At 40.1% G+C, this 8,094-nt stretch overlaps 1 non-coding gene across 1 annotated transcript; it reads right to left on the bottom strand.

Annotated features, from left to right (window-relative positions):
* Positions 1 to 5,193: 5,193 nt before the first annotated feature.
* Positions 5,194 to 5,296, bottom strand: LOC149832362 (small nucleolar RNA R71). The gene has a single exon (XR_016433441.1). It is a non-coding gene; the product is annotated as a small nucleolar RNA R71 (small nucleolar RNA).
* Between the last annotated feature and the right edge of the window lie 2,798 nt (positions 5,297 to 8,094).

Consider the following 8,094-nt stretch of genomic DNA (forward strand, 5'->3'; position numbering starts at 1 on the left):
CATTGTTTTTGCAAATTCCAAAAAGTATAAATATACTTTTTAGAGAAGCCCTAGGCGTCTTTGGCTGTGTTTGGACGCCCCCTACAGTGACTCTACAGCAGCAGCTCCTTCCTCTCCATCTTTCCCAAGTGTTGGCCATTGAAGATCGACCTATGCTTGATTTTCAAGCATATTTTCAAGCTTTCTTTGGTTTCTTTTCCTTTCTTTCTTATTCCTTGCTGTCTTTTCACCATTTTTCTGTACTTTTGCAGGTGTAGCAGAGGTGGAGACCATTAACCTTGGGCGGGAGTGCGCAACACAACACCAAGGTGAGCCGGCCCTACCTCCATCCGGCTTTCTACACCCTCCGATCGCGAATCGGCTCACATTCCATCATCGGTGGATCTCCAACGTGTAGCAGCTGCAATAGGTGCCGTTTTTGGTGAAGTACAGCATCCTTGAACTGTAGAAGACGTCTACCTCCAGCCACGGTCCGCTCTTCTTCACCCCCCCGGTCGTCGGATCTTCCAAAAGGTAGGTCTTCTTCTTCCTTCTCTTCTAGATAAAACCGATTTTTGTGTGTGGTTTTTGGTTTTGTTATTTTCTGTATGTTTCTTGGTTTTCTTTTTGTTTCAACCTTAGAATAGTATTCGTGCATAGACCAGCATGTTAGACCTAGGATTGTTTCATTGTTTGCATGTTCGAGTATCGATTTTCATCACTTTTCAAAAAAAAACGTGTGAATCGGCTAGAGGTTCTTCTAGCCGATTTGGGTTGTCTTGTCCAATGTGTGTGTTTGTGTTAGTTCTACAGAAAAAGCCTTCAAAAAGATCAGTTTGAGTTATTTTGGGTGTTGGGGACTTGAAGAAAGGCATTTTTCATTAAAAATCGGCTAGATCCATTCTAGCCGATTTTGATTTATTTTCAATTTTTGCCTTAGTTCGGGTTTTAGCAGCCATGCTGGGTTAATAGACCCTTTATAGATCCGATTCTAGTGAGTTCTTGCAGATCTATTGAGGGTTGAGTCATTGCTTGATTTGGGTGTCTTTGATTTTTAAAGATTTTTTATTCAAATTGTGAAAATCGGCTAGAATCTCATCTAGCCGATTTCTTTTATTTTGTTTGCTAGTGGTGTGTGTGTAAGCTTCTACTTCATACTGCATGTCTGCATATTTTATTGATTTTACAGTGTTGCAAAGTGTGTTGTGGTAGAGTTAGCATTTTAGGACTACTCTAGATAATCGTTTTTATCATTTTGTGTTTTTTTTGTTTTAGGTCTATTGAGAAAATTCCAAAAATCGAGTCTTAATTCTTGATGTTTTTTTTATGAATTCCAGCATAGTGTTGTTTATGTTTGCCTTTGTGTAATTAGGAGTTCTTTTTTTTTATTATTAGATTTTAATTTAGTTTTATCAAAAGTGTTTGATGTTTAGTTTAATCATTTTCTTTTAGGTTGTATTTTTTTTTTTTTTAGTCTTCTTCTTCCCCAAGGAGGGGCGGCAGCCATTAGAGCTCAATTCGAGCTCTAGGCTGTTTTTGGTAATTCTTAATTGCAATTAGGTAGGTTTAATTAGGTTGTCTAGGTTCAATGTATTAGGGTTTATTGTTTTAGCCGTTTTTAGGGTTGCATTTAGGTAAGTTTTGGAATTAGGTTAGCATTAACTCCTAGGAAATTGATTTTCCATTTAAGTTCTTTTGTTCCCTAGGTATAATTAAGTCTATTAGTTTAGAAAGTAGCATCCATTGAAGTTGGCGATTTTTGAGAAGGGAGGTAATTAAAGTAATTGAAAATTGGAAAGCTTTTGGAAAAAGGATATTCTTCAAAAATCGTGTGAGGCATTTAAGGAAGATTTGAATTTTGAATGTGCATTAAAGAAGGAGTTACTCCTTAACTTTGGAAAGTGTTTTGCAATTAAACCAAAATTCCAATCTAGGTTACACGATTTCCATAGAGCATTAAAAGCATTTTAATTCCATCTTGAAAAGCAAAAATCGTGGATTTCTAGATTGGCCTTTTCAGATTTCCAAAAAGGCATTAAAGGCAATTAAGGAGTGTAACTCCCTCTTTAAATGGGGCGATTTTTTAGAATCCAAAGCATTTCAAAGTTTGAACATTGGTAATTATTACATTCCTTTTCCAACCTCCTCCATTAAAATCGTGCACTTTGGATTAATTGTAGCTTAATTAGGAGGTTACTACTTTAGTCTAGACCTAACCTAGTCAAACCGAGCCTAGGTCGAGTCAACCCCTAGTCTACACCCCCTTTGAGTCTAGTCAAAACCTAGCCTAGCCCAAGTCAAAGCCTAAACCGCATTTAGGTCGAGTCTAAGACCAAAGCCCAACCTTAGTCAAGCTTAGTGGAGTCAACCCTAACCTAAGTTAGGTCAATCTAGTCTACCTAACCTATCTAAGTCAAACCTAGTTGATTCAACTTAGTTCAAGCCTACCTAAACCGAGTTCATCCTAGTCTTGCTAGACCTAAATCCAAAACCCAACCGTGGTCAAACCTAGTCAAAGACCTAATTCGAGTAAAAACTTAGTCTAAACCTAATGAGTCAAACCGAGCTTACCTTAGTCCATTCGAGCCTAGTCGAACCTAAGTTGAGTCCAACTTAGTTGAGTCTAAGTCAACCCGAACCTAGTTGACTAAGTCTATCCTAAACCAAGTTCAAACCCTAGCCTAGCCTAAGTCCAAGTCAAGACCAATCCGAGATCGAGTCAACCTTAGCCAAACCCAACCCAACCTTAACTAAGATCAAACCGAGTCCACCTAAGTCAACCGAACCTAGTTGATTAAGGTAACTCAAAACCGAATCCAATTAGTGAGTCAACCTTAGCTCGAACCTATCTCTTTCAACCTAGTCAAATCGAGCCTACCTAATCCCATCCGAGTGCATCCAAACCCAAACTGAACCTACTCAAGTTGAAACCGATCCGAGTCGAGTCAACCAAGTGAAACCTAACCTTAGCCTTCGTTCTTTGGTTAAGTAAGTCATTTCTTATTATTTCTTTTGATTTCTATATTAATTAGTTTATTTATCTAATTTAGTTTTAGTGTAGAAGTGTGTGTACGTATAGCGTATTTATTTAGTATGTATGAAATGTGTTTCATTGTGGTTTGAATGATAGTTAGATATTAGTTAACTTAGTAGTTAGATTGTATTTTATTATTGAGCATAGTTGCATTTCCATTATTAGTTAACTTCGTTCTAGTCATAAATTGCTTGTAGTGTTTTGTTCATCGTGCATTTAGTGTTTTCCTAATATTCATCTGCATATACACTGTTATACAGTGTCATTTAGATTGCATTAGGTGTAGATTACATTTGATAGGGGGTAAATAGGTTCATAAAGTGAATAGTGCACTAAAATAAAAACCAGATTTTTGCCCTGTCGCAACAGAATTATTTTCTGAGCAAAAATTCTGTGTTTTCCAAATTTTTTTCTTCTATTCACTTTATTAACGGGTTATTTAACTGCAGACCAAATTTCAGTTCATTCGGAGTTGATTTGGTCTGATTTTTAAGCGTTTTGTGAAAACCGCTTTTTCTGGATTCTAAATTACAGGACTGACGATATCCTGATTTTTCCCAGATTTGAAACGCTTATATCTGGAGTTCCAGATACTGTTTTTCAATTCTGTAAAAACTGTCAATTTGTTTAATCTGTCAGTTGTAGAACAGAATAAATTTTGGGAAAATCGGACCTCGTTTGCCCTGTCAAACAGTGGTTTTCCGATAACCTGTCAGATTGCTAGTTTACACTAGTTAGGGGCAGTTTCGTAATTTTCTTAGTTTCGGCATTTTAGGTTTGTTTTCAGTAGTTTCTGTATTTTAGAAGTTGCATAATCATCATACAGCATTAGTAGAAGTAATTTGGTTAATTTTAGAATTAATTTAGTATTTTATTTAATTTTTGTTTGATAAGTAGCATTTGTTTATTATTTTCGTAGAATTAGACATAGTTTTAATTGTTGTTTGCATAATTAAAATAGAAAACTAACTTTGTACTTTTCTGCATTTTTAGGTTGAAAAGTATATTTAGTTTCCAGGGTTATTATACAAGTGAGAAGATTCTCTAAGTGGCGAAAAGACAGAAATACCATTTGATATTAATAAATTAAATTTTCTAGAATTGTAGTTATTAATTCCTGTTCCCTGAGGATCGACCCGTACTTACCACTTTGTGGAAAGTCGGTTTTTATATTTTTGGTTGACGATTTTCCAAAGTTTTATTGAAAATAATTGTTTTAAAAAAGAGCCTTCCAAAATATCAACCAAATTTTGGCGCCGTTGCCGGGGAACGGCGAATTAATTACTTTATTTCTTAGAGTTTAATTTATTATTATTTTGTTTTAGTTAGTAATTAGTTGTTTTCTTTTTAGTTAGTAGGATTAGTAAGTGAATATAGGATTAACATAGTTAGTAAATATAGGATTCACATATTGTTCTTTTTAGGATTCACTTAATTATCATTCTGCAAGGAGCGATTAGACAGGTGGGTTTTAGAAAAACATAGTTTGTGATTTCCTGTATTTATTTGTTTTAGCATTTTAGAATAGTTTACTTTGTTATTTAATTATTTAGTATAGAATTCTGACATAGCTATATAGCATATTTGTTTGTAGTTACTGTTATTTGCTTATTTACATTTTAGTATCTGTGCTATTTTAATTTTTTTAGTTAGGTCGTTTGCTTACATCTGGTCTTAGTACCAGTGTATGCAGGGTCGACGAGGTCTAGGAACCCCATTACATCCATTTGTTGACAACCCAGAGAGAATTTTACATTCTCATCGAAGTTCGGCAACAATGGCTGACATGGATCCTCCACCTCCACCCCCAGTTCTTTCACGCCCTCTGCGGGAATACTTCATTCCCACAGACTATGTTCAGGCATCCTGCATTAGGAGACCCGATGTAGGAGCGCCACATTATGAGATTAAGGCCAGCATTATTCAAATGCTTCCATCCTTTTATGGCCTTAGTCATGAGGATCCCTACCGACACTTAGATGAATTCCTCGAAATCTGTTCTACTGTTAAGATACAGAATTTCGATGATGATGCGTTGAGGTTGACTCTATTCCCTTTTTCATTGAAGGACAAAGCCAAGTATTGGCTAAAGTCCTTAGATTCTGTAGAAATAGAGTCCTGGGATCAGTTGCAACAGGAGTTTCTTCAGAAATACTTTCCCATTGGTCGCACGAACCAATATCGTAGAGCCATCACTAGCTTTTCAGAGCTAGATGGTGAGCGCTTTCATGAGACCTGGGAGAGAATGAAGGATCTCCTCAGGAAATGCCCCCATCATCAGGTGCCGAAATGGCAACTGGTGCAGAGTTTCTATGATGGATTGTCTGACAAGAATCGTCAGATGATCGACTCTTCATGCGGTGGGACATTCATGCTGAAGAGCGAGGACGAAGCATGGAGGCTATTTGATACATTGGCCGAGAATTCACTCCACCATGCTTCGAGCTCTCATTCTGATAGAGCCACACCCAGCATTCAGAAGAAAGCTGGTGTTCTTGAGATTGGTCCATCTACTGCACTACAGTGCAAAGTAGACATGATTGCTCAGAAGCTGGACCAGCTTCTCTCAGGACCATCCACTACACAGCAGGTGTGTACTCTTTGTGCCAGTCCGGCACACGAGATCACTGAGTGCCCTTCAGCAGCTCAGTACCCTGAATTTGTTCAAGAACAAGTTCAGGCAGCTCAGGGTTACGTCAGACCGCCAAATAACCCATTTTCATCGACATATAATCCGGGTTGGCGTAACCATCCCAATTTTTCATGGAAGAATCCACAGTCTTCTATACAGATGCCTTCTTCCTCTCAGCCAGTTCGGCAGCCATCTTTTACTCAGCCATTTCAAAGACCGAACTATGCTCAGTCTTCTTCTTCTTCAGTTCCTTCCCCGATTCAGCAGGAGTCTGCCCCGCAGACATCTTTTGATGAGAGACTTCTCCAGGCATTCCAAGAGGTGAAAACCTCTAATCAGAACGCCTTCGAGAAGTGTAGCCAGATTTTGAGCTCGCATACGCAGTCCATTGCGAAGTTAGAGTCACAAATGGGACAGTTAGCTGAGGCTATTAGTAGGAGACCCGAGGGTACATTGCCGAGTCAGGCTGTCATGAACCCAAAGGGTAAGGACCAGATGACTGGAGGCCTATTTCATACTGAGACACAGCAGCAGGCTAAATCAGTTATGGCCTTGAGGAGTGGACGTGAGTATCACGTCGAGAGCAGAGAGCGAGAGAGTAGAGAGAAGATAGAGGAGCCAGAGACCATTGTTTCACCTACGTCGGCTCAATCATCATCCCCATCCCCATCATCACCTTCATCATCTTTATCCTCAGAGAAGAAGAAGGATAGGAGTGAGCCTTCTCGCAAAGGGGAGGAGCCAGCAGAGTATATTCCCCCACCACCCTATCCCAAAGCATTAGAGTCTCCCGGTTATAGAGGGAAGCAAGGTGCGAAGATCCAGGACATGCTTGATATCTTCAAGCATGTGCAGATCAACCTACCTTTGCTCGATGCTATTCAGCAGGTGCCGGCTTATGCCAAATTCCTGAAGGAGCTATGTACGCAAAAGAGGAAATCCAGAGAGCGAGTTCCTAACAGGGTCCATCTGACTGAGCAGGTGAGTTCAGTACTTCAGCATCAGACACCACCAAAGCTCAAGGACCCTGGAGCCCCTATCATTGCTTGTACTATAGGGAACATCCGGATAGAACGCGCATTGCTCGATCTTGGAGCAAGCGTGAACATTCTGCCCGGATATTTCTTTGATTCTTTCGGGCTAGGTGAGATGAGATCGACTCCGATTACACTTCAACTGGCAGATCGTTCCGTCAAGGTACCGAGAGGTGTCTTGGAGGACGTGCTAGTTAAAGTGGATGACTTTTATTTTCCAGTCGATTTCATTATCCTTGATATGGAAGGAGTAGACAGCCAGCACCAGACTCCGATTATTTTAGGCAGACCATTCTTGGCGACTGCCAATGCATGCATCAACTGTAGGACCGGAGCCATGGATCTCTCATTCGGCAATAGGAAGGTAAAGCTGAATATTTTCAATGCCGCAATGGGACCAGCAGGAGACATGGACTGCTTTCATATAGACATTGCACAGGAGTTAGTGGAGGAGCAGCCCGAGTTGTACATTACTGAGGATTCTTTAGATTTGTACCATATAGAGAAGAATAGCTGTGTAGATAATGTAGATGTGTCTAGAGTGTCGTCGGAGAGACCACCTTGGGGAGCGGTCAGGGAACCTCTTCCACCACTTGCGGAGACCCCCGCCAAATCGTCGATCGAGTCACCTCCGAAACTTGAGTTGAAACTCTTACCAGATTCACTCAAATATGCATACCTCGGAGATGATGAGACTCTGCCTGTGATCATCTCGTCCTTGCTCACTGAGGAGCAGGAACAGAGATTACTGACTATTCTTCGAGAGCACAAGGCAGCGATTGGATGGGGAGTTGCTGATCTAAAAGGGATTGATCCTTCATTCTGCATGCATAGGATCCATTCTAATGAGGAAATCAAGCCATTTAGGGATATGCAGAGAAGGCTAAATCCCAACATGAAGGAAGTGGTGAAGAAAGAGGTGGTGAAGTGGTTGGATGCTGGAATCATTTACCCTATTTCTGATAGTCAGTGGGTCAGTCCGATTCAAGTTGTGCCAAAGAAGTCAGGACTCACTGTGGTTGAGAATGAAAAGGGTGAGAGAATTCCGATGAGGACCACTACAGGATGGCGAGTCTGCATCGATTATAGGAAGTTGAATGTGGCAACTAGGAAAGATCATTTTCCATTGCCATTCATTGATCAAATCTTAGAGCGACTCGCAGGACAGAGCTACTACTGCTTTCTAGACGGATATTCAGGATACAATCAGGTAGCTGTCCATCCTGACGACCAAGAGAAGACCACGTTTACATGTCCTTATGGCACCTTCGCATTTAGACGTATGCCTTTTGGGCTTTGTAATGCCCCGGCTACTTTTCAGAGGTGCATGCTTGCTATCTTCTCGGACATGATTGATGATGTGATGGAAGTTTTTATGGACGACTTTTCTGTGTATGGCTCTTCTTTTGAAGATT

Source organism: Nuphar pumila, chromosome 7, assembly GCF_984573655.1.
Source record: "Nuphar pumila chromosome 7, dmNupPumi1.hap1.1, whole genome shotgun sequence".
Classification (NCBI taxonomy): Eukaryota; Viridiplantae; Streptophyta; class Magnoliopsida; order Nymphaeales; family Nymphaeaceae; genus Nuphar; species Nuphar pumila.